The following is a 25,790-nucleotide window of genomic DNA, read 5'->3' on the forward strand; positions in this document are numbered from 1 at the left end:
ATTATAATACGTTTACATCACATTCCTACACAAAATAGTGTGACATTAAGAAATCCTATCCTGTTTTTCTGAAATGCATTTCAGAGGCCTGATTCCCAGCATCCCTTTTTGAAGCTTTCTGCACTATTGATAAGGCGAATTTAGCACATTTTGAAAGAGAAGTGTTCTTAAATCAAACCTAGAGAACCACAATGACGGTATCATTCAGATAGTACAAATGTTTTTGTATATTAGTATGGAAATTGTGAAATAAAACGTTTTTCATGCTGATTTTCAACAGTCGATCTGCAATCGTGAAACATAAGCTTTTGCTTGGAGGCCTCACAGGTACTGATCTAATTTTCTCTTTTAAGATTATTCATAAATCATATGATATGCTTTGTATAAATCAACTATATTGTTAGATCAAAATTGAGTAAAAAGTGACTATCTCAATTTCATGACATATAGAAGAGTAAGGAGAAGAAGCTCATGTTTCAAATGTGGAGAGGCAACAACTTTTCATTATTTTCACCTCTACTAATTATATGCATTTTTATAATGTATGTGTTTATGTTGTCCTATAAATATACAGAGACATATAGCAAGATATAGGGAGATACATACGTGTAAAGTGGATATGTACAAGTTTATAAGTAAATGAGATGTTTTTCCAATTAATAATTCTAAGAACTGAATGGAAAAAGAAAATCGTAAAGTTTAGATAAGTCCCACTGTGATTTGTACTCAGATCCCGGTTTTCAGAGTCTAGAGTGCTAAGCATGATACCATCAAACCACCTGTACCAGGTTGAGCTTTTCATTTTGAGAGAAGAGATTGCATTCACGGGGGAATCTTATATTTTATTGCAAAATCGTATCTCACATAAAAAGTACTGTTCAACAGAGTGATAGCGTTACTTGAGTCCTCTGGGCAACATCCTTCCCTAACATAGTTCAATTTGCAAAAGTTGAACAGAATAGAAAAGTAATAACATTCTGTTGGTCTTTGACTGTAGAACATTAAAAACTTTGAAATGTTCACATTGCTGCAGCAATTTGCTCCCTTGTCACATGGGAGGTTCCATGGTGTAATGGTTAGCACTTTGGACTTTGAATCCAAGGATCCGAGTTCAAATCTCAGTGGGACCACTTTCATGACTGTTGATCAAATCTTTTTCTGTCAAGTGTATTCATAAATATCACAAATCTAACACGGGTAGAGTGAAACATTAATTTATTGATTGTATTCTGAAAGTCTATTCGATGTGAGCAAATGATAGAACTTTTAGAAAACATGGAAATTAAATGGCTCAAAATAATGAGACATTTTGCGAGCTGACTCTGTTTTATCAAACTCATCACAGGGGGCTGATGCAAGATATTACTTTCTTAAATCTTACTGTTATTGATAAGGGGAAGATGGAACTTTTTAATTGGAAATCCTTCATTAAAACAAAACTTGAGGAATCAAATTGTGTATTATGGGGACAGAAGATATGACGTTTTGAATAACAATCGTGAAATTCAGACACACATATATTTACACTCTGATTTTCTAAAGTAAATCCATAACCATAAAGTAAAATCTTTCGAAAGACGTGTCAAAGGTAATAATCTGAATTTCTCTTTCAAAGAAATTCACAATTAAATGCACTGTGTAAGTCAAGCATGTTGTCATATAAGAAATCAGCAAAAATTAACTATCTCATTACTGGTCATATAGATGAGAGAGGAAATGAACCTAACGTTTAAATTGTGGATGGGAAACAACAGTTTTTAGTTTTCAGCTTCAATACATATGTTTATGAATAATTGATTTCTTTATATAGTCTTATCGCTATCTAGACGGATATAGCTATGTATACATAGATGCATACTTATACGTTGATAAGTATCAGTATAAAACATTGACGTTATGTTTTTCCAAGACCAAATTCTAAGAAATGGGTGAAATAGTAAATCTCATAATTCAAGCAGGTCCCACCGAGATTTGAACTCGGATCGCTGGATTCAGAGTCCAGAGTGCTAACCATTACACCATGGAACCCTCCCATACATGAGTCATTTTTCCATTGAGACAAAAGAGAGCGCATTAGTGCGGGGGCATTTCTTACATTGATGAAACGATATCTCTGTTGAATGCTCATAGTGTAAAGAGCTATAATGTGATTTGATTCTGTTCAGATACATTCTCCTTAACAGTGTTAAATATGCAAACGTTTATCAGGATAGGCAAGTTATATCATAATGATCATCTTTGACTGTAACATATTAAAACATTTTACATTTCCAAACTAATACACCCATTTCTTTGTCTCTCACATGGGCTGCGCCAAAGAGCAATGATTGGCACGTTGGACTTTGCATGCAAAGGTACCAGTCCAAATCTTGGGGGTACTATTTTATTACTCTTGACCTTTTCTATTTCTGTCACCTTTGTTTATTGATAGCTCAAATCCAACACCAGTAGGTTGAAAGAGACAATTATTGATTCCTTTCAAAACGTCCATCAGCTTGAACAAGTTACAGAAATACAAACATTATAATACGTTTACATCACATTCCTACACAAAATAGTGTGACATTAAGAAATCCTATCCTGTTTTTCTGAAATGCATTTCAGAGGCCTGATTCCCAGCATCCCTTTTTGAAGCTTTCTGCGCTATTGATAAGGCGAATTTAGCACATTTTGAAAGAGAAGTGTTCTTAAATCAAACCTAGAGAACCACAATGACGGTATCATTCAGATAGTACAAATGTTTTTGTATATTAGTATGGAAATTGTGAAATAAAACGTTTTTCATGCTGATTTTCAACAGTCGATCTGCAATCGTGAAACATAAGCTTTTGCTTGGAGGCCTCACAGGTACTGATCTAATTTTCTCTTTTAAGATTATTCATAAATCATATGATATGCTTTGTATAAATCAACTATATTGTTAGATCAAAATTGAGTAAAAAGTGACTATCTCAATTTCATGACATATAGAAGAGTAAGGAGAAGAAGCTCATGTTTCAAATGTGGAGAGGCAACAACTTTTCATTATTTTCACCTCTACTAATTATATGCATTTTTATAATGTATGTGTTTATGTTGTCCTATAAATATACAGAGACATATAGCAAGATATAGGGAGATACATACGTGTAAAGTGGATATGTACAAGTTTATAAGTAAATGAGATGTTTTTCCAATTAATAATTCTAAGAACTGAATGGAAAAAGAAAATCGTAAAGTTTAGATAAGTCCCACTGTGATTTGTACTCAGATCCCGGTTTTCAGAGTCTAGAGTGCTAAGCATGATACCATCAAACCACCTGTACCAGGTTGAGCTTTTCATTTTGAGAGAAGAGATTGCATTCACGGGGGAATCTTATATTTTATTGCAAAATCGTATCTCACATAAAAAGTACTGTTCAACAGAGTGATAGCGTTACTTGAGTCCTCTGGGCAACATCCTTCCCTAACATAGTTCAATTTGCAAAAGTTGAACAGAATAGAAAAGTAATAACATTCTGTTGGTCTTTGACTGTAGAACATTAAAAACTTTGAAATGTTCACATTGCTGCAGCAATTTGCTCCCTTGTCACATGGGAGGTTCCATGGTGTAATGGTTAGCACTTTGGACTTTGAATCCAAGGATCCGAGTTCAAATCTCAGTGGGACCACTTTCATGACTGTTGATCAAATCTTTTTCTGTCAAGTGTATTCATAAATATCACAAATCTAACACGGGTAGAGTGAAACATTAATTTATTGATTGTATTCTGAAAGTCTATTCGATGTGAGCAAATGATAGAACTTTTAGAAAACATGGAAATTAAATGGCTCAAAATAATGAGACATTTTGCGAGCTGACTCTGTTTTATCAAACTCATCACAGGGGGCTGATGCAAGATATTACTTTCTTAAATCTTACTGTTATTGATAAGGGGAAGATGGAACTTTTTAATTGGAAATCCTTCATTAAAACAAAACTTGAGGAATCAAATTGTGTATTATGGGGACAGAAGATATGACGTTTTGAATAACAATCGTGAAATTCAGACACACATATATTTACACTCTGATTTTCTAAAGTAAATCCATAACCATAAAGTAAAATCTTTCGAAAGACGTGTCAAAGGTAATAATCTGAATTTCTCTTTCAAAGAAATTCACAATTAAATGCACTGTGTAAGTCAAGCATGTTGTCATATAAGAAATCAGCAAAAATTAACTATCTCATTACTGGTCATATAGATGAGAGAGGAAATGAACCTAACGTTTAAATTGTGGATGGGAAACAACAGTTTTTAGTTTTCAGCTTCAATACATATGTTTATGAATAATTGATTTCTTTATATAGTCTTATCGCTATCTAGACGGATATAGCTATGTATACATAGATGCATACTTATACGTTGATAAGTATCAGTATAAAACATTGACGTTATGTTTTTCCAAGACCAAATTCTAAGAAATGGGTGAAATAGTAAATCTCATAATTCAAGCAGGTCCCACCGAGATTTGAACTCGGATCGCTGGATTCAGAGTCCAGAGTGCTAACCATTACACCATGGAACCCTCCCATACATGAGTCATTTTTCCATTGAGACAAAAGAGAGCGCATTAGTGCGGGGGCATTTCTTACATTGATGAAACGATATCTCTGTTGAATGCTCATAGTGTAAAGAGCTATAATGTGATTTGATTCTGTTCAGATACATTCTCCTTAACAGTGTTAAATATGCAAACGTTTATCAGGATAGGCAAGTTATATCATAATGATCATCTTTGACTGTAACATATTAAAACATTTTACATTTCCAAACTAATACACCCATTTCTTTGTCTCTCACATGGGCTGCGCCAAAGAGCAATGATTGGCACGTTGGACTTTGCATGCAAAGGTACCAGTCCAAATCTTGGGGGTACTATTTTATTACTCTTGACCTTTTCTATTTCTGTCACCTTTGTTTATTGATAGCTCAAATCCAACACCAGTAGGTTGAAAGAGACAATTATTGATTCCTTTCAAAACGTCCATCAGCTTGAACAAGTACCAGAAATACAAACATTATAATACGTTTACATCACATTCCTACACAAAATAGTGTGACATTAAGAAATCCTATCCTGTTTTTCTGAAATGCATTTCAGAGGCCTGATTCCCAGCATCCCTTTTTGAAGCTTTCTGCGCTATTGATAAGGCGAATTTAGCACATTTTGAAAGAGAAGTGTTCTTAAATCAAACCTAGAGAACCACAATGACGGTATCATTCAGATAGTACAAATGTTTTTGTATATTAGTATGGAAATTGTGAAATAAAACGTTTTTCATGCTGATTTTCAACAGTCGATCTGCAATCGTGAAACATAAGCTTTTGCTTGGAGGCCTCACAGGTACTGATCTAATTTTCTCTTTTAAGATTATTCACAAATCATATGATATGCTTTGTATAAATCAACTATATTGTTAGATCAAAATTGAGTAAAGAGTGACTATCTCAATTTCATGACATATAGAAGAGTAAGGAGAAGAAGCTCATGTTTCAAATGTGGAGAGGCAACAACTTTTCATTATTTTCACCTCTACTAATTATATGCATTTTTATAATGTATGTGTTTATGTTGTCCTATAAATATACAGAGACATATAGCAAGATATAGGGAGATACATACGTGTAAAGTGGATATGTACAAGTTTATAAGTAAATGAGATGTTTTTCCAATTAATAATTCTAAGAACTGAATGGAAAAAGAAAATCGTAAAGTTTAGATAAGTCCCACTGTGATTTGTACTCAGATCCCGGTTTTCAGAGTCTAGAGTGCTAAGCATGATACCATCAAACCACCTGTACCAGGTTGAGCTTTTCATTTTGAGAGAAGAGATTGCATTCACGGGGGAATCTTATATTTTATTGCCAAATCGTATCTCACATAAAAAGTACTGTTCAACAGAGTGATAGCGTTACTTGAGTCCTCTGGGCAACATCCTTCCCTAACATAGTTCAATTTGCAAAAGTTGAACAGAATAGAAAAGTAATAACATTCTGTTGGTCTTTGACTGTAGAACATTAAAAACTTTGAAATGTTCACATTGCTGCAGCAATTTGCTCCTTTGTCACATGGGAGGTTCCATGGTGTAATGGTTAGCACTTTGGACTTTGAATCCAAGGATCCGAGTTCAAATCTCAGTGGGACCACTTTCATGACTGTTGATCAAATCTTTTTCTGTCAAGTGTATTCATAAATATCACAAATCTAACACGGGTAGAGTGAAACATTAATTTATTGATTGTATTCTGAAAGTCTATTCGATGTGAGCAAATGATAGAACTTTTAGAAAACATGGAAATTAAATGGCTCAAAATAATGAGACATTTTGCGAGCTGACTCTGTTTTCTCAAACTCATCACAGGGGGCTGATGCAAGATATTACTTTCTTAAATCTTACTGTTATTGATAAGGGGAAGATGGAACTTTTTAATTGGAAATCCTTCATTAAAACAAAACTTGAGGAATCAAATTGTGTATTATGGGGACAGAAGATATGACGTTTTGAATAACAATCGTGAAATTCAGACACACATATATTTACACTCTGATTTTCTAAAGTAAATCCATAACCATAAAGTAAAATCTTTCGAAAGACGTGTCAAAGGTAATAATCTGAATTTCTCTTTCAAAGAAATTCACAATTAAATGCACTGTGTAAGTCAAGCATGTTGTCATATAAGAAATCAGCAAAAATTAACTATCTCATTACTGGTCATATAGATGAGAGAGGAAATGAACCTAACGTTTAAATTGTGGATGGGAAACAACAGTTTTTAGTTTTCAGCTTCAATACATATGTTTATGAATAATTGATTTCTTTATATAGTCTTATCGCTATCTAGACGGATATAGCTATGTATACATAGATGCATACTTATACGTTGATAAGTATCAGTATAAAACATTGACGTTATGTTTTTCCAAGACCAAATTCTAAGAAATGGGTGAAATAGTAAATCTCATAATTCAAGCAGGTCCCACCGAGATTTGAACTCGGATCGCTGGATTCAGAGTCCAGAGTGCTAACCATTACACCATGGAACCCTCCCATACATGAGTCATTTTTCCATTGAGACAAAAGAGAGCGCATTAGTGCGGGGGCATTTCTTACATTGATGAAACGATATCTCTGTTGAATGCTCATAGTGTAAAGAGCTATAATGTGATTTGATTCTGTTCAGATACATTCTCCTTAACAGTGTTAAATATGCAAACGTTTATCAGGATAGGCAAGTTATATCATAATGATCATCTTTGACTGTAACATATTAAAACATTTTACATTTCCAAACTAATACACCCATTTCTTTGTCTCTCACATGGGCTGCGCCAAAGAGCAATGATTGGCACGTTGGACTTTGCATGCAAAGGTACCAGTCCAAATCTTGGGGGTACTATTTTATTACTCTTGACCTTTTCTATTTCTGTCACCTTTGTTTATTGATAGCTCAAATCCAACACCAGTAGGTTGAAAGAGACAATTATTGATTCCTTTCAAAACGTCCATCAGCTTGAACAAGTTACAGAAATACAAACATTATAATACGTTTACATCACATTCCTACACAAAATAGTGTGACATTAAGAAATCCTATCCTGTTTTTCTGAAATGCATTTCAGAGGCCTGATTCCCAGCATCCCTTTTTGAAGCTTTCTGCGCTATTGATAAGGCGAATTTAGCACATTTTGAAAGAGAAGTGTTCTTAAATCAAACCTAGAGAACCACAATGACGGTATCATTCAGATAGTACAAATGTTTTTGTATATTAGTATGGAAATTGTGAAATAAAACGTTTTTCATGCTGATTTTCAACAGTCGATCTGCAATCGTGAAACATAAGCTTTTCCTTGGAGGCCTCACAGGTACTGATCTAATTTTCTCTTTTAAGATTATTCACAAATCATATGATATGCTTTGTATAAATCAACTATATTGTTAGATCAAAATTGAGTAAAAAGTGACTATCTCAATTTCATGACATATAGAAGAGTAAGGAGAAAAAGCTCATGTTTCAAATGTGGAGAGGCAACAACTTTTCATTATTTTCACCTCTACTAATTATATGCATTTTTATAATGTATGTGTTTATGTTGTCCTATAAATATACAGAGACATATAGCAAGATATAGGGAGATACATACGTGTAAAGTGGATATGTACAATTTGATAAGTAAATGAGATGTTTTTCCAATTAATAATTCTAAGAACTGAATGGAAAAAGAAAATCGTAAAGTTTAGATAAGTCCCACTGTGATTTGTACTCAGATCCCGGTTTTCAGAGTCTAGAGTGCTAAGCATGATACCATCAAACCACCTGTACCAGGTTGAGCTTTTCATTTTGAGAGAAGAGATTGCATTCACGGGGGAATCTTATATTTTATTGCAAAATCGTATCTCACATAAAAAGTACTGTTCAACAGAGTGATAGCGTTACTTGAGTCCTCTGGGCAACATCCTTCCCTAACATAGTTCAATATGCAAAAGTTGAACAGAATAGAAAAGTAATAACATTCTGTTGGTCTTTGACTGTAGAACATTAAAAACTTTGAAATGTTCACATTGCTGCAGCAATTTGCTCCCTTGTCACATGGGAGGTTCCATGGTGTAATGGTTAGCACTTTGGACTTTGAATCCAAGGATCCGAGTTCAAATCTCGGTGGGACCACTTTCATGACTGTTGATCAAATCTTTTTCTGTCAAGTGTATTCATAAATATCACAAATCTAACACGGGTAGAGTGAAACATTAATTTATTGATTGTATTCTGAAAGTCTATTCGATGTGAGCAAATGATAGAACTTTTAGAAAACATGGAAATTAAATGGCTCAAAATAATGAGACATTTTGCGAGCTGACTCTGTTTTCTCAAACTCATCACAGGGGGCTGATGCAAGATATTACTTTCTTAAATTTTACTGTTATTGATAAGGGGAAGATGGAACTTTTTAATTGGAAATCCTTCATTAAAACAAAACTTGAGGAATCAAATTGTGTATTATGGGGACAGAAGATATGACGTTTTGAATAACAATCGTGAAATTCAGACACACATATATTTACACTCTGATTTTCTAAAGTAAATCCATAACCATAAAGTAAAATCTTTCGAAAGACGTGTCAAAGGTAATAATCTGAATTTCTCTTTCAAAGAAATTCACAATTAAATGCACTGTGTAAGTCAAGCATGTTGTCATATAAGAAATCAGCAAAAATTAACTATCTCATTACTGGTCATATAGATGAGAGAGGAAATGAACCTAACGTTTAAATTGTGGATGGGAAACAACAGTTTTTAGTTTTCAGCTTCAATACATATGTTTATGAATAATTGATTTCTTTATATAGTCTTATCGCTATCTAGACGGATATAGCTATGTATACATAGATGCATACTTATACGTTGATAAGTATCAGTATAAAACATTGACGTTATGTTTTTCCAAGACCAGATTCTAAGAAATGGGTGAAATAGTAAATCTCATAATTCAAGCAGGTCCCACCGAGATTTGAACTCGGATCGCTGGATTCAGAGTCCAGAGTGCTAACCATTACACCATGGAACCCTCCCATACATGAGTCCTTTTTCCATTGAGACAAAAGAGAGCGCATTAGTGCGGGGGCATTTCTTACATTGATGAAACGATATCTCTGTTGAATGCTCATAGTGTAAAGAGCTATAATGTGATTTGATTCTGTTCAGATACATTCTCCTTAACAGTGTTAAATATGCAAACGTTTATCAGGATAGGCAAGTTATATCATAATGATCATCTTTGACTGTAACATATTAAAACATTTTACATTTCCAAACTAATACACCCATTTCTTTGTCTCTCACATGGGCTGCGCCAAAGAGCAATGATTGGCACGTTGGACTTTGCATGCAAAGGTACCAGTCCAAATCTTGGGGGTACTATTTTATTACTCTTGACCTTTTCTATTTCTGTCACCTTTGTTTATTGATAGCTCAAATCCAACACCAGTAGGTTGAAAGAGACAATTATTGATTCCTTTCAAAACGTCCATCAGCTTGAACAAGTTACAGAAATACAAACATTATAATACGTTTACATCACATTGCTACACAAAATAGTGTGACATTAAGAAATCCTATCCTGTTTTTCTGAAATGCATTTCAGAGGCCTGATTCCCAGCATCCCTTTTTGAAGCTTTCTGCGCTATTGATAAGGCGAATTTAGCACATTTTGAAAGAGAAGTGTTCTTAAATCAAACCTAGAGAACCACAATGACGGTATCATTCAGATAGTACAAATGTTTTTGTATATTAGTATGGAAATTGTGAAATAAAACGTTTTTCATGCTGATTTTCAACAGTCGATCTGCAATCGTGAAACATAAGCTTTTGCTTGGAGGCCTCACAGGTACTGATCTAATTTTCTCTTTTAAGATTATTCACAAATCATATGATATGCTTTGTATAAATCAACTATATTGTTAGATCAAAATTGAGTAAAAAGTGACTATCTCAATTTCTTGACATATAGAAGAGTAAGGAGAAGAAGCTCATGTTTCAAATGTGGAGAGGCAACAACTTTTCATTATTTTCACCTCTACTAATTATATGCATTTTTATAATGTATGTGTTTATGTTGTCCTATAAATATACAGAGACATATAGCAAGATATAGGGAGATACATACGTGTAAAGTGGATATGTACAAGTTTATAAGTAAATGAGATGTTTTTCCAATTAATAATTCTAAGAACTGAATGGAAAAAGAAAATCGTAAAGTTTAGATAAGTCCCACTGTGATTTGTACTCAGATCCCGGTTTTCAGAGTCTAGAGTGCTAAGCATGATACCATCAAACCACCTGTACCAGGTTGAGCTTTTCATTTTGAGAGAAGAGATTGCATTCACGGGGGAATCTTATATTTTATTGCAAAATCGTATCTCACATAAAAAGTACTGTTCAACAGAGTGATAGCGTTACTTGAGTCCTCTGGGCAACATCCTTCCCTAACATAGTTCAATATGCAAAAGTTGAACAGAATAGAAAAGTAATAACATTATGTTGGTCTTTGACTGTAGAACATTAAAAACTTTGAAATGTTCACATTGCTGCAGCAATTTGCTCCCTTGTCACATGGGAGGTTCCATGGTGTAATGGTTAGCACTTTGGACTTTGAATCCAAGGGTCCGAGTTCAAATCTCGGTGGGACCACTTTCATGACTGTTGATCAAATCTTTTTCTGTCAAGTGTATTCATAAATATCACAAATCTAACACGGGTAGAGTGAAACATTAATTTATTGATTGTATTCTGAAAGTCTATTCGATGTGAGCAAATGATAGAACTTTTAGAAAACATGGAAATTAAATGGCTCAAAATAATGAGACATTTTGCGAGCTGACTCTGTTTTCTCAAACTCATCACAGGGGGCTGATGCAAGATATTACTTTCTTAAATCTTACTGTTATTGATAAGGGGAAGATGGAACTTTTTAATTGGAAATCCTTCATTAAAACAAAACTTGAGGAATCAAATTGTGTATTATGGGGACAGAAGATATGACGTTTTGAATAACAATCGTGAAATTCAGACACACATATATTTACACTCTGATTTTCTAAAGTAAATCCATAATCATAAAGTAAAATCTTTCGAAAGACGTGTCAAAGGTAATAATCTGAATTTCTCTTTCAAAGAAATTCACAATTAAATGCACTGTGTAAGTCAAGCATGTTGTCATATAAGAAATCAGCAAAAATTAACTATCTCATTACTGGTCATATAGATGAGAGAGGAAATGAACCTAACGTTTAAATTGTGGATGGGAAACAACAGTTTTTAGTTTTCAGCTTCAATACATATGTTTATGAATAATTGATTTCTTTATATAGTCTTATCGCTATCTAGACGGATATAGCTATGTATACATAGATGCATACTTATACGTTGATAAGTATCAGTATAAAACATTGACGTTATGTTTTTCCAAGACCAAATTCTAAGAAATGGGTGAAATAGTAAATCTCATAATTCAAGCAGGTCCCACCGAGATTTGAACTCGGATCGCTGGATTCAGAGTCCAGAGTGCTAACCATTACACCATGGAACCCTCCCATACATGAGTCATTTTTCCATTGAGAAAAAAGAGAGCGCATTAGTGCGGGGGCATTTCTTACATTGATGAAACGATATCTCTGTTGAATGCTCATAGTGTAAAGAGCTATAATGTGATTTGATTCTGTTCAGATACATTCTCCTTAACAGTGTTAAATATGCAAACGTTTATCAGGATAGGCAAGTTATATCATAATGATCATCTTTGACTGTAACATATTAAAACATTTTACATTTCCAAACTAATACACCCATTTCTTTGTCTCTCACATGGGCTGCGCCAAAGAGCAATGATTGGCACGTTGGACTTTGCATGCAAAGGTACCAGTCCAAATCTTGGGGGTACTATTTTATTACTCTTGACCTTTTCTATTTCTGTCACCTTTGTTTATTGATAGCTCAAATCCAACACCAGTAGGTTGAAAGAGACAATTATTGATTCCTTTCAAAACGTCCATCAGCTTGAACAAGTTACAGAAATACAAACATTATAATACGTTTACATCACATTCCTACACAAAATAGTGTGACATTAAGAAATCCTATCCTGTTTTTCTGAAATGCATTTCAGAGGCCTGATTCCCAGCATCCCTTTTTGAAGCTTTCTGCGCTATTGATAAGGCGAATTTAGCACATTTTGAAAGAGAAGTGTTCTTAAATCAAACCTAGAGAACCACAATGACGGTATCATTCAGATAGTACAAATGTTTTTGTATATTAGTATGGAAATTGTGAAATAAAACGTTTTTCATGCTGATTTTCAACAGTCGATCTGCAATCGTGAAACATAAGCTTTTGCTTGGAGGCCTCACAGGTACTGATCTAATTTTCTCTTTTAAGATTATTCACAAATCATATGATATGCTTTGTATAAATCAACTATATTGTTAGATCAAAATTGAGTAAAAAGTGACTATCTCAATTTCATGACATATAGAAGAGTAAGGAGAAGAAGCTCATGTTTCAAATGTGGAGAGGCAACAACTTTTCATTATTTTCACCTCTACTAATTATATGCATTTTTATAATGTATGTGTTTATGTTGTCCTATAAATATACAGAGACATATAGCAAGATATAGGGAGATACATACGTGTAAAGTGGATATGTACAAGTTTATAAGTAAATGAGATGTTTTTCCAATTAATAATTCTAAGAACTGAATGGAAAAAGAAAATCGTAAAGTTTAGATAAGTCCCACTGTGATTTGTACTCAGATCCCGGTTTTCAGAGTCTAGAGTGCTAAGCATGATACCATCAAACCACCTGTACCAGGTTGAGCTTTTCATTTTGAGAGAAGAGATTGCATTCACGGGGGAATCTTATATTTTATTGCAAAATCGTATCTCACATAAAAAGTACTGTTCAACAGAGTGATAGCGTTACTTGAGTCCTCTGGGCAACATCCTTCCCTAACATAGTTCAATATGCAAAAGTTGAACAGAATAGAAAAGTAATAACATTCTGTTGGTCTTTGACTGTAGAACATTAAAAACTTTGAAATGTTCACATTGCTGCAGCAATTTGCTCCCTTGTCACATGGGAGGTTCCATGGTGTAATGGTTAGCACTTTGGACTTTGAATCCAAGGATCCGAGTTCAAATCTCAGTGGGACCACTTTCATGACTGTTGATCAAATCTTTTTCTGTCAAGTGTATTCATAAATATCACAAATCTAACACGGGTAGAGTGAAACATTAATTTATTGATTGTATTCTGAAAGTCTATTCGATGTGAGCAAATGATAGAACTTTTAGAAAACATGGAAATTAAATGGCTCAAAATAATGAGACATTTTGCGAGCTGACTCTGTTTTCTCAAACTCATCACAGGGGGCTGATGCAAGATATTACTTTCTTAAATCTTACTGTTATTGATAAGGGGAAGATGGAACTTTTTAATTGGAAATCCTTCATTAAAACAAAACTTGAGGAATCAAATTGTGTATTATGGGGACAGAAGATATGACGTTTTGAATAACAATCGTGAAATTCAGACACACATATATTTACACTCTGATTTTCTAAAGTAAATCCATAACCATAAAGTAAAATCTTTCGAAAGACGTGTCAAAGGTAATAATCTGAATTTCTCTTTCAAAGAAATTCACAATTAAATGCACTGTGTAAGTCAAGCATGTTGTCATATAAGAAATCAGCAAAAATTAACTATCTCATTACTGGTCATATAGATGAGAGAGGAAATGAACCTAACGTTTAAATTGTGGATGGGAAACAACAGTTTTTAGTTTTCAGCTTCAATACATATGTTTATGAATAATTGATTTCTTTATATAGTCTTATCGCTATCTAGACGGATATAGCTATGTATACATAGATGCATACTTATACGTTGATAAGTATCAGTATAAAACATTGACGTTATGTTTTTCCAAGACCAAATTCTAAGAAATGGGTGAAATAGTAAATCTCATAATTCAAGCAGGTCCCACCGAGATTTGAACTCGGATCGCTGGATTCAGAGTCCAGAGTGCTAACCATTACACCATGGAACCCTCCCATACATGAGTCATTTTTCCATTGAGACAAAAGAGAGCGCATTAGTGCGGGGGCATTTCTTACATTGATGAAACGATATCTCTGTTGAATGCTCATAGTGTAAAGAGCTATAATGTGATTTGATTCTGTTCAGATACATTCTCCTTAACAGTGTTAAATATGCAAACGTTTATCAGGATAGGCAAGTTATATCATAATGATCATCTTTGACTGTAACATATTAAAACATTTTACATTTCCAAACTAATACACCCATTTCTTTGTCTCTCACATGGGCTGCGCCAAAGAGCAATGATTGGCACGTTGGACTTTGCATGCAAAGGTACCAGTCCAAATCTTGGGGGTACTATTTTATTACTCTTGACCTTTTCTATTTCTGTCACCTTTGTTTATTGATAGCTCAAATCCAACACCAGTAGGTTGAAAGAGACAATTATTGATTCCTTTCAAAACGTCCATCAGCTTGAACAAGTTACAGAAATACAAACATTATAATACGTTTACATCACATTCCTACACAAAATAGTGTGACATTAAGAAATCCTATCCTGTTTTTCTGAAATGCATTTCAGAGGCCTGATTCCCAGCATCCCTTTTTGAAGCTTTCTGCGCTATTGATAAGGCGAATTTAGCACATTTTGAAAGAGAAGTGTTCTTAAATCAAACCTAGAGAACCACAATGACGGTATCATTCAGATAGTACAAATGTTTTTGTATATTAGTATGGAAATTGTGAAATAAAACGTTTTTCATGCTGATTTTCAACAGTCGATCTGCAATCGTGAAACATAAGCTTTTGCTTGGAGGCCTCACAGGTACTGATCTAATTTTCTCTTTTAAGATTATTCACAAATCATATGATATGCTTTGTATAAATCAACTATATTGTTAGATCAAAATTGAGTAAAAAGTGACTATCTCAATTTCATGACATATAGAAGAGTAAGGAGAAGAAGCTCATGTTTCAAATGTGGAGAGGCAACAACTTTTCATTATTTTCACCTCTACTAATTATATGCATTTTTATAATGTATGTGTTTATGTTGTCCTATAAATATACAGAGACATATAGCAAGATATAGGGAGATACATACGTGTAAAGTGGATATGTACAAGTTTATAAGTAAATGAGATGTTTTTCCAATTAATAATCCTAAGAACTGAATGGAAAAAGAAAATCGTAAAGTTTAGATAAGTCCCACTGTGATTTGTACTCAGATCCCGGTTTTCAGAGTCTAGAGTGCTAAGCATGATACCATCAAACCACCTGTACCAGGTTGAGCTTTTCATTTTGAGAGAAGAGATTGCATTCACGGGGGAATCTTATATTTTATTGCAAAATCGTATCTCACATAAAAAGTACTGTTCAACAGAGTGATAGCGTTACTTGAGTCCTCTGGGCAACATCCTTCCCTAACATAGTTCAATTTGCAAAAGTTGAACAGAATAGAAAAGTAATAACATTCTGTTGGTCTTTGACTGTAGAACATTAAAAACTTTGAAATGTTCACATTGCTGCAGCAATTTGCTCCCTTGTCACATGGGAGGTTCCATGGTGTAATGGTTAGCACTTTGGACTTTGAATCCAAGGATCCGAGTTCAAATCTCGGTGGGACCACTTTCATGACTGTTGATCAAATCTTTTTCTGTCAAGTGTATTCATAAATACCACAAATCTAACACGGGTAGAGTGAAACATTAATTTATTGATTGTATTCTGAAAGTCTATTCGATGTGAGCAAATGATAGAACTTTTAGAAAACATGGAAATTAAATGGCTCAAAATAATGAGACATTTTGCGAGCTGACTCTGTTTTCTCAAACTCATCACAGGGGGCTGATGCAAGATATTACTTTCTTAAATCTTACTGTTATTGATAAGGGGAAGATGGAACTTTTTAATTGGAAATCCTTCATTAAAACAAAACTTGAGGAATCAAATTGTGTATTATGGGGACAGAAGATATGACGTTTTGAATAACAATCGTGAAATTCAGACACACATATATTTACACTCTGATTTTCTAAAGTAAATCCATAACCATAAAGTAAAATCTTTCGAAAGACGTGTCAAAGGTAATAATCTGAATTTCTCTTTCAAAGAAATTCACAATTAAATGCACTGTGTAAGTCAAGCATGTTGTCATATAAGAAATCAGCAAAAATTAACTATCTCATTACTGGTCATATAGATGAGAGAGGAAATGAACCTAACGTTTAAATTGTGGATGGGAAACAACAGTTTTTAGTTTTCAGCTTCAATACATATGTTTATGAATAATTGATTTCTTTATATAGTCTTATCGCTATCTAGACGGATATAGCTATGTATACATAGATGCATACTTATACGTTGATAAGTATCAGTATAAAACATTGACGTTATGTTTTTCCAAGACCAAATTCTAAGAAATGGGTGAAATAGTAAATCTCATAATTCAAGCAGGTCCCACCGAGATTTGAACTCGGATCGCTGGATTCAGAGTCCAGAGTGCTAACCATTACACCATGGAACCCTCCCATACATGAGTCATTTTTCCATTGAGACAAAAGCGAGCGCATTAGTGCGGGGGCATTTCTTACATTGATGAAACGATATCTCTGTTGAATGCTCATAGTGTAAAGAGCTATAATGTGATTTGATTCTGTTCAGATACATTCTCCTTAACAGTGTTAAATATGCAAACGTTTATCAGGATAGGCAAGTTATATCATAATGATCATCTTTGACTGTAACATATTAAAACATTTTACATTTCCAAACTAATACACCCATTTCTTTGTCTCTCACATGGGCTGCGCCAAAGAGCAATGATTGGCACGTTGGACTTTGCATGCAAAGGTACCAGTCCAAATCTTGGGGGTACTATTTTATTACTCTTGACCTTTTCTATTTCTGTCACCTTTGTTTATTGATAGCTCAAATCCAACACCAGTAGGTTGAAAGAGACAATTATTGATTCCTTTCAAAACGTCCATCAGCTTGAACAAGTTACAGAAATACAAACATTATAATACGTTTACATCACATTCCTACACAAAATAGTGTGACATTAAGAAATCCTATCCTGTTTTTCTGAAATGCATTTCAGAGGCCTGATTCCCAGCATCCCTTTTTGAAGCTTTCTGCGCTATTGATAAGGCGAATTTAGCACATTTTGAAAGAGAAGTGTTCTTAAATCAAACCTAGAGAACCACAATGACGGTATCATTCAGATAGTACAAATGTTTTTGTATATTAGTATGGAAATTGTGAAATAAAACGTTTTTCATGCTGATTTTCAACAGTCGATCTGCAATCGTGAAACATAAGCTTTTGCTTGGAGGCCTCACAGGTACTGATCTAATTTTCTCTTTTAAGATTATTCATAAATCATATGATATGCTTTGTATAAATCAACTATATTGTTAGATCAAAATTGAGTAAAAAGTGACTATCTCAATTTCATGACATATAGAAGAGTAAGGAGAAGAAGCTCATGTTTCAAATGTGGAGAGGCAACAACTTTTCATTATTTTCACCTCTACTAATTATATGCATTTTTATAATGTATGTGTTTATGTTGTCCTATAAATATACAGAGACATATAGCAAGATATAGGGAGATACATACGTGTAAAGTGGATATGTACAAGTTTATAAGTAAATGAGATGTTTTTCCAATTAATAATTCTAAGAACTGAATGGAAAAAGAAAATCGTAAAGTTTAGATAAGTCCCACTGTGATTTGTACTCAGATCCCGGTTTTCAGAGTCTAGAGTGCTAAGCATGATACCATCAAACCACCTGTACCAGGTTGAGCTTTTCATTTTGAGAGAAGAGATTGCATTCACGGGGGAATCTTATATTTTATTGCAAAATCGTATCTCACATAAAAAGTACTGTTCAACAGAGTGATAGCGTTACTTGAGTCCTCTGGGCAACATCCTTCCCTAACATAGTTCAATTTGCAAAAGTTGAACAGAATAGAAAAGTAATAACATTCTGTTGGTCTTTGACTGTAGAACATTAAAAACTTTGAAATGTTCACATTGCTGCAGCAATTTGCTCCCTTGTCACATGGGAGGTTCCATGGTGTAATGGTTAGCACTTTGGACTTTGAATCCAAGGATCCGAGTTCAAATCTCAGTGGGACCACTTTCATGACTGTTGATCAAATCTTTTTCTGTCAAGTGTATTCATAAATATCACAAATCTAACACGGGTAGAGTGAAACATTAATTTATTGATTGTATTCTGAAAGTCTATTCGATGTGAGCAAATGATAGAACTTTTAGAAAACATGGAAATTAAATGGCTCAAAATAATGAGACATTTTGCGAGCTGACTCTGTTTTCTCAAACTCATCACAGGGGGCTGATGCAAGATATTACTTTCTTAAATCTTACTGTTATTGATAAGGGGAAGATGGAACTTTTTAATTGGAAATCCTTCATTAAAACAAAACTTGAGGAATCAAATTGTGTATTATGGGGACAGAAGATATGACGTTTTGAATAACAATCGTGAAATTCAGACACACATATATTTACACTCTGATTTTCTAAAGTAAATCCATAACCATAAAGTAAAATCTTTCGAAAGACGTGTCAAAGGTAATAATCTGAATTTCTCTTTCAAAGAAATTCACAATTAAATGCACTGTGTAAGTCAAGCATGTTGTCATATAAGAAATCAGCAAAAATTAACTATCTCATTACTGGTCATATAGATGAGAGAGGAAATGAACCTAACGTTTAAATTGTGGATGGGAAACAACAGTTTTTAGTTTTCAGCTTCAATACATATGTTTATGAATAATTGATTTCTTTATATAGTCTTATCGCTATCTAGACGGATATAGCTATGTATACATAGATGCATACTTATACGTTGATAAGTATCAGTATAAAACATTGACGTTATGTTTTTCCAAGACCAAATTCTAAGAAATGGGTGAAATAGTAAATCTCATAATTCAAGCAGGTCCCACCGAGATTTGAACTCGGATCGCTGGATTCAGAGTCCAGAGTGCTAACCATTACACCATGGAACCCTCCCATACATGAGTCATTTTTCCATTGAGACAAAAGAGAGCGCATTAGTGCGGGGGCATTTCTTACATTGATGAAACGATATCTCTGTTGAATGCTCATAGTGTAAAGAGCTATAATGTGATTTGATTCTGTTCAGATACATTCTCCTTAACAGTGTTAAATATGCAAACGTTTATCAGGATAGGCAAGTTATATCATAATGATCATCTTTGACTGTAACATATTAAAACATTTTACATTTCCAAACTAATACACCCATTTCTTTGTCTCTCACATGGGCTGCGCCAAAGAGCAATGATTGGCACGTTGGACTTTGCATGCAAAGGTACCAGTCCAAATCTTGGGGGTACTATTTTATTACTCTTGACCTTTTCTATTTCTGTCACCTTTGTTTATTGATAGCTCAAATCCAACACCAGTAGGTTGAAAGAGACAATTATTGATTCCTTTCAAAACGTCCATCAGCTTGAACAAGTTACAGAAATACAAACATTATAATACGTTTACATCACATTCCTACACAAAATAGTGTGACATTAAGAAATCCTATCCTGTTTTTCTGAAATGCATTTCAGAGGCCTGATTCCCAGCATCCCTTTTTGAAGCTTTCTGCGCTATTGATAAGGCGAATTTAGCACATTTTGAAAGAGAAGTGTTCTTAAATCAAACCTAGAGAACCACAATGACGGTATCATTCAGATAGTACAAATGTTTTTGTATATTAGTATGGAAATTGTGAAATAAAACGTTTTTCATGCTGATTTTCAACAGTCGATCTGCAATCGTGAAACATAAGCTTTTGCTTGGAGGCCTCACAGGTACTGATCTAATTTTCTCTTTTAAGATTATTCACAAATCATATGATATGCTTTGTATAAATCAACTATATTGTTAGATCAAAATTGAGTAAAAAGTGACTATCTCAATTTCATGACATATAGAAGAGTAAGGAGAAGAAGCTCATGTTTCAAATGTGGAGAGGCAACAACTTTTCATTATTTTCACCTCTACTAATTATATGCATTTTTATAATGTATGTGTTTATGTTGTCCTATAAATATACAGAGACATATAGCAAGATATAGGGAGATACATACGTGTAAAGTGGATATGTACAAGTTTATAAGTAAATGAGATGTTTTTCCAATTAATAATTCTAAGAACTGAATGGAAAAAGAAAATCGTAAAGTTTAGATAAGTCCCACTGTGATTTGTACTCAGATCCCGGTTTTCAGAGTCTAGAGTGCTAAGCATGATACCATCAAACCACCTGTACCAGGTTGAGCTTTTCATTTTGAGAGAAGAGATTGCATTCACGGGGGAATCTTATATTTTATTGCAAAATCATATCTCACATAAAAAGTACTGTTCAACAGAGTGATAGCGTTACTTGAGTCCTCTGGGCAACATCCTTCCCTAACATAGTTCAATATGCAAAAGTTGAACAGAATAGAAAAGTAATAACATTCTGTTGGTCTTTGACTGTAGAACATTAAAAACTTTGAAATGTTCACATTGCTGCAGCAATTTGCTCCCTTGTCACATGGGAGGTTCCATGGTGTAATGGTTAGCACTTTGGACTTTGAATCCAAGGATCCGAGTTCAAATCTCGGTGGGACCACTTTCATGACTGTTGATCAAATCTTTTTCTGTCAAGTGTATTCATAAATATCACAAATCTAACACGGGTAGAGTGAAACATTAATTTATTGATTGTATTCTGAAAGTCTATTCGATGTGAGCAAATGATAGAACTTTTAGAAAACATGGAAATTAAATGGCTCAAAATAATGAGACATTTTGCGAGCTGACTCTGTTTTCTCAAACTCATCACAGGGGGCTGATGCAAGATATTACTTTCTTAAATCTTACTGTTATTGATAAGGGGAAGATGGAACTTTTTAATTGGAAATCCTTCATTAAAACAAAACTTGAGGAATCAAATTGTGTATTATGGGGACAGAAGATATGACGTTTTGAATAACAATCGTGAAATTCAGACACACATATATTTACACTCTGATTTTCTAAAGTAAATCCATAACCATAAAGTAAAATCTTTCGAAAGACGTGTCAAAGGTAATAATCTGAATTTCTCTTTCAAAGAAATTCACAATTAAATGCACTGTGTAAGTCAAGCATGTTGTCATATAAGAAATCAGCACAAATTAACTATCTCATTACTGGTCATATAGATGAGAGAGGAAATGAACCTAACGTTTAAATTGTGGATGGGAAACAACAGTTTTTAGTTTTCAGCTTCAATACATATGTTTATGAATAATTGATTTCTTTATATAGTCTTATCGCTATCTAGACGGATATAGCTATGTATACATAGATGCATACTTATACGTTGATAAGTATCAGTATAAAACATTGACGTTATGTTTTTCCAAGACCAGATTCTAAGAAATGGGTGAAATAGTAAATCTCATAATTCAAGCAGGTCCCACCGAGATTTGAACTCGGATCGCTGGATTCAGAGTCCAGAGTGCTAACCATTACACCATGGAACCCTCCCATACATGAGTCATTTTTCCATTGAGACAAAAGAGAGCGCATTAGTGCGGGGGCATTTCTTACATTGATGAAACGATATCTCTGTTGAATGCTCATAGTGTAAAGAGCTATAATGTGATTTGATTCTGTTCAGATACATTCTCCTTAACAGTGTTAAATATGCAAACGTTTATCAGGATAGGCAAGTTATATCATAATGATCATCTTTGACTGTAACATATTAAAACATTTTACATTTCCAAACTAATACACCCATTTCTTTGTCTCTCACATGGGCTGCGCCAAAGAGCAATGATTGGCACGTTGGACTTTGCATGCAAAGGTACCAGTCCAAATCTTGGGGGTACTATTTTATTACTCTTGACCTTTTCTATTTCTGTCACCTTTGTTTATTGATAGCTCAAATCCAACACCAGTAGGTTGAAAGAGACAATTATTGATTCCTTTCAAAACGTCCATCAGCTTGAACAAGTTACAGAAATACAAACATTATAATACGTTTACATCACATTCCTACACAAAATAGTGTGACATTAAGAAATCCTATCCTGTTTTTCTGAAATGCATTTCAGAGGCCTGATTCCCAGCATCCCTTTTTGAAGCTTTCTGCGCTATTGATAAGGCGAATTTAGCACATTTTGAAAGAGAAGTGTTCTTAAATCAAACCTAGAGAACCACAATGACGGTATCATTCAGATAGTACAAATGTTTTTGTATATTAGTATGGAAATTGTGAAATAAAAAGTTTTTCATGCTGATTTTCAACAGTCGATCTGCAATCGTGAAACATAAGCTTTTGCTTGGAGGCCTCACAGGTACTGATCTAATTTTCTCTTTTAAGATTATTCACAAATCATATGATATGCTTTGTATAAATCAACTATATTGTTAGATCAAAATTGAGTAAAAAGTGACTATCTCAATTTCATGACATATAGAAGAGTAAGGAGAAGAAGCTCATGTTTCAAATGTGGAGAGGCAACAACTTTTCATTATTTTCACCTCTACTAATTATATGCATTTTTATAATGTATGTGTTTATGTTGTCCTATAAATATACAGAGACATATAGCAAGATATAGGGAGATACATACGTGTAAAGTGGATATGTACAAGTTTATAAGTAAATGAGATGTTTTTCCAATTAATAATTCTAAGAACTGAATGGAAAAAGAAAATCGTAAAGTTTAGATAAGTCCCACTGTGATTTGTACTCAGATCCCGGTTTTCAGAGTCTAGAGTGCTAAGCATGATACCATCAAACCACCTGTACCAGGTTGAGCTTTTCATTTTGAGAGAAGAGATTGCATTCACGGGGGAATCTTATATTTTATTGCAAAATCATATCTCACATAAAAAGTACTGTTCAACAGAGTGATAGCGTTACTTGAGTCCTCTGGGCAACATCCTTCCCTAACATAGTTCAATATGCAAAAGTTGAACAGAATAGAAAAGTAATAACATTCTGTTGGTCTTTGACTGTAGAACATTAAAAACTTTGAAATGTTCACATTGCTGCAGCAATTTGCTCCCTTGTCACATGGGAGGTTCCATGGTGTAATGGTTAGCACTTTGGACTTTGAATCCAAGGATCCGAGTTCAAATCTCGGTGGGACCACTTTCATGACTGTTGATCAAATCTTTTTCTGTCAAGTGTATTCATAAATATCACAAATCTAACACGGGTAGAGTGAAACATTAATTTATTGATTGTATTCTGAAAGTCTATTCGATGTGAGCAAATGATAGAACTTTTAGAAAACATGGAAATTAAATGGCTCAAAATAATGAGACATTTTGCGAGCTGACTCTGTTTTCTCAAACTCATCACAGGGGGCTGATGCAAGATATTACTTTCTTAAATCTTACTGTTATTGATAAGGGGAAGATGGAACTTTTTAATTGGAAATCCTTCATTAAAACAAAACTTGAGGAATCAAATTGTGTATTATGGGGACAGAAGATATGACGTTTTGAATAACAATCGTGAAATTCAGACACACATATATTTACACTCTGATTTTCTAAAGTAAATCCATAACCATAAAGTAAAATCTTTCGAAAGACGTGTCAAAGGTAATAATCTGAATTTCTCTTTCAAAGAAATTCACAATTAAATGCACTGTGTAAGTCAAGCATGTTGTCATATAAGAAATCAGCACAAATTAACTATCTCATTACTGGTCATATAGATGAGAGAGGAAATGAACCTAACGTTTAAATTGTGGATGGGAAACAACAGTTTTTAGTTTTCAGCTTCAATACATATGTTTATGAATAATTGATTTCTTTATATAGTCTTATCGCTATCTAGACGGATATAGCTATGTATACATAGATGCATACTTATACGTTGATAAGTATCAGTATAAAACATTGACGTTATGTTTTTCCAAGACCAGATTCTAAGAAATGGGTGAAATAGTAAATCTCATAATTCAAGCAGGTCCCACCGAGATTTGAACTCGGATCGCTGGATTCAGAGTCCAGAGTGCTAACCATTACACCATGGAACCCTCCCATACATGAGTCATTTTTCCATTGAGACAAAAGAGAGCGCATTAGTGCGGGGGCATTTCTTACATTGATGAAACGATATCTCTGTTGAATGCTCATAGTGTAAAGAGCTATAATGTGATTTGATTCTGTTCAGATACATTCTCCTTAACAGTGTTAAATATGCAAACGTTTATCAGGATAGGCAAGTTATATCATAATGATCATCTTTGACTGTAACATATTAAAACATTTTACATTTCCAAACTAATACACCCATTTCTTTGTCTCTCACATGGGCTGCGCCAAAGAGCAATGATTGGCACGTTGGACTTTGCATGCAAAGGTACCAGTCCAAATCTTGGGGGTACTATTTTATTACTCTTGACCTTTTCTATTTCTGTCACCTTTGTTTATTGATAGCTCAAATCCAACACCAGTAGGTTGAAAGAGACAATTATTGATTCCTTTCAAAACGTCCATCAGCTTGAACAAGTTACAGAAATACAAACATTATAATACGTTTACATCACATTGCTACACAAAATAGTGTGACATTAAGAAATCCTATCCTGTTTTTCTGAAATGCATCTGAGGCCTGATTCCCAGCATCCCTTTTTGAAGCTTTCTGCGCTATTGATAAGGCGAATTTAGCACATTTTGAAAGAGAAGTGTTCTTAAATCAAACCTAGAGAACCACAATGACGGTATCATTCAGATAGTACAAATGTTTTTGTATATTAGTATGGAAATTGTGAAATAAAACGTTTTTCATGCTGATTTTCAACAGTCGATCTGCAATCGTGAAACATAAGCTTTTGCTTGGAGGCCTCACAGGTACTGATCTAATTTTCTCTTTTAAGATTATTCACAAATCATATGATATGCTTTGTATAAATCAACTATATTGTTAGATCAAAATTGAGTAAAAAGTGACTATCTCAATTTCTTGACATATAGAAGAGTAAGGAGAAGAAGCTCATGTTTCAAATGTGGAGAGGCAACAACTTTTCATTATTTTCACCTCTACTAATTATATGCATTTTTATAATGTATGTGTTTATGTTGTCCTATAAATATACAGAGACATATAGCAAGATAT

At 33.9% G+C, this 25,790-nt stretch overlaps 20 non-coding genes across 20 annotated transcripts; 10 read left to right on the forward strand and 10 right to left on the reverse strand.

Moving 5' to 3' along the window:
- The first annotated feature begins 1,058 nt into the window (after nucleotides 1–1,058).
- TRNAQ-UUG (transfer RNA glutamine (anticodon UUG)) lies at nucleotides 1,059–1,130 on the forward strand. Its single transcript has one exon. It is a non-coding gene; the product is annotated as a tRNA-Gln (tRNA).
- An 826-nt stretch (nucleotides 1,131–1,956) lies between these two features.
- TRNAQ-CUG (transfer RNA glutamine (anticodon CUG)) lies at nucleotides 1,957–2,028 on the reverse strand. The gene has a single exon. It is a non-coding gene; the product is annotated as a tRNA-Gln (tRNA).
- A 1,550-nt stretch (nucleotides 2,029–3,578) lies between these two features.
- Nucleotides 3,579–3,650, forward strand: TRNAQ-UUG (transfer RNA glutamine (anticodon UUG)). The gene has a single exon. It is a non-coding gene; the product is annotated as a tRNA-Gln (tRNA).
- Nucleotides 3,651–4,476: 826 nt separating this feature from the next.
- TRNAQ-CUG (transfer RNA glutamine (anticodon CUG)) lies at nucleotides 4,477–4,548 on the reverse strand. The gene has a single exon. It is a non-coding gene; the product is annotated as a tRNA-Gln (tRNA).
- Nucleotides 4,549–6,098: 1,550 nt separating this feature from the next.
- Nucleotides 6,099–6,170, forward strand: TRNAQ-UUG (transfer RNA glutamine (anticodon UUG)). Its single transcript has one exon. It is a non-coding gene; the product is annotated as a tRNA-Gln (tRNA).
- An 826-nt stretch (nucleotides 6,171–6,996) lies between these two features.
- TRNAQ-CUG (transfer RNA glutamine (anticodon CUG)) lies at nucleotides 6,997–7,068 on the reverse strand. The gene has a single exon. It is a non-coding gene; the product is annotated as a tRNA-Gln (tRNA).
- A 1,550-nt stretch (nucleotides 7,069–8,618) lies between these two features.
- TRNAQ-UUG (transfer RNA glutamine (anticodon UUG)) lies at nucleotides 8,619–8,690 on the forward strand. The gene has a single exon. It is a non-coding gene; the product is annotated as a tRNA-Gln (tRNA).
- Nucleotides 8,691–9,516: 826 nt separating this feature from the next.
- TRNAQ-CUG (transfer RNA glutamine (anticodon CUG)) lies at nucleotides 9,517–9,588 on the reverse strand. The gene has a single exon. It is a non-coding gene; the product is annotated as a tRNA-Gln (tRNA).
- Nucleotides 9,589–11,138: 1,550 nt separating this feature from the next.
- On the forward strand, nucleotides 11,139–11,210 carry TRNAQ-UUG (transfer RNA glutamine (anticodon UUG)). Its single transcript has one exon. It is a non-coding gene; the product is annotated as a tRNA-Gln (tRNA).
- Nucleotides 11,211–12,036: 826 nt separating this feature from the next.
- TRNAQ-CUG (transfer RNA glutamine (anticodon CUG)) lies at nucleotides 12,037–12,108 on the reverse strand. Its single transcript has one exon. It is a non-coding gene; the product is annotated as a tRNA-Gln (tRNA).
- A 1,550-nt stretch (nucleotides 12,109–13,658) lies between these two features.
- On the forward strand, nucleotides 13,659–13,730 carry TRNAQ-UUG (transfer RNA glutamine (anticodon UUG)). The gene has a single exon. It is a non-coding gene; the product is annotated as a tRNA-Gln (tRNA).
- An 826-nt stretch (nucleotides 13,731–14,556) lies between these two features.
- TRNAQ-CUG (transfer RNA glutamine (anticodon CUG)) lies at nucleotides 14,557–14,628 on the reverse strand. Its single transcript has one exon. It is a non-coding gene; the product is annotated as a tRNA-Gln (tRNA).
- Nucleotides 14,629–16,178: 1,550 nt separating this feature from the next.
- On the forward strand, nucleotides 16,179–16,250 carry TRNAQ-UUG (transfer RNA glutamine (anticodon UUG)). Its single transcript has one exon. It is a non-coding gene; the product is annotated as a tRNA-Gln (tRNA).
- Nucleotides 16,251–17,076: 826 nt separating this feature from the next.
- On the reverse strand, nucleotides 17,077–17,148 carry TRNAQ-CUG (transfer RNA glutamine (anticodon CUG)). Its single transcript has one exon. It is a non-coding gene; the product is annotated as a tRNA-Gln (tRNA).
- Nucleotides 17,149–18,698: 1,550 nt separating this feature from the next.
- Nucleotides 18,699–18,770, forward strand: TRNAQ-UUG (transfer RNA glutamine (anticodon UUG)). Its single transcript has one exon. It is a non-coding gene; the product is annotated as a tRNA-Gln (tRNA).
- An 826-nt stretch (nucleotides 18,771–19,596) lies between these two features.
- Nucleotides 19,597–19,668, reverse strand: TRNAQ-CUG (transfer RNA glutamine (anticodon CUG)). Its single transcript has one exon. It is a non-coding gene; the product is annotated as a tRNA-Gln (tRNA).
- Nucleotides 19,669–21,218: 1,550 nt separating this feature from the next.
- TRNAQ-UUG (transfer RNA glutamine (anticodon UUG)) lies at nucleotides 21,219–21,290 on the forward strand. Its single transcript has one exon. It is a non-coding gene; the product is annotated as a tRNA-Gln (tRNA).
- An 826-nt stretch (nucleotides 21,291–22,116) lies between these two features.
- On the reverse strand, nucleotides 22,117–22,188 carry TRNAQ-CUG (transfer RNA glutamine (anticodon CUG)). Its single transcript has one exon. It is a non-coding gene; the product is annotated as a tRNA-Gln (tRNA).
- A 1,550-nt stretch (nucleotides 22,189–23,738) lies between these two features.
- TRNAQ-UUG (transfer RNA glutamine (anticodon UUG)) lies at nucleotides 23,739–23,810 on the forward strand. Its single transcript has one exon. It is a non-coding gene; the product is annotated as a tRNA-Gln (tRNA).
- An 826-nt stretch (nucleotides 23,811–24,636) lies between these two features.
- On the reverse strand, nucleotides 24,637–24,708 carry TRNAQ-CUG (transfer RNA glutamine (anticodon CUG)). The gene has a single exon. It is a non-coding gene; the product is annotated as a tRNA-Gln (tRNA).
- Nucleotides 24,709–25,790: the final 1,082 nt, after the last annotated feature.

The sequence above is a fragment of the Lissotriton helveticus genome, chromosome 4_1 (genome assembly GCF_964261635.1).
Source record: "Lissotriton helveticus chromosome 4_1, aLisHel1.1, whole genome shotgun sequence".
NCBI classification, from domain to species: domain Eukaryota; kingdom Metazoa; phylum Chordata; class Amphibia; order Caudata; family Salamandridae; genus Lissotriton; species Lissotriton helveticus.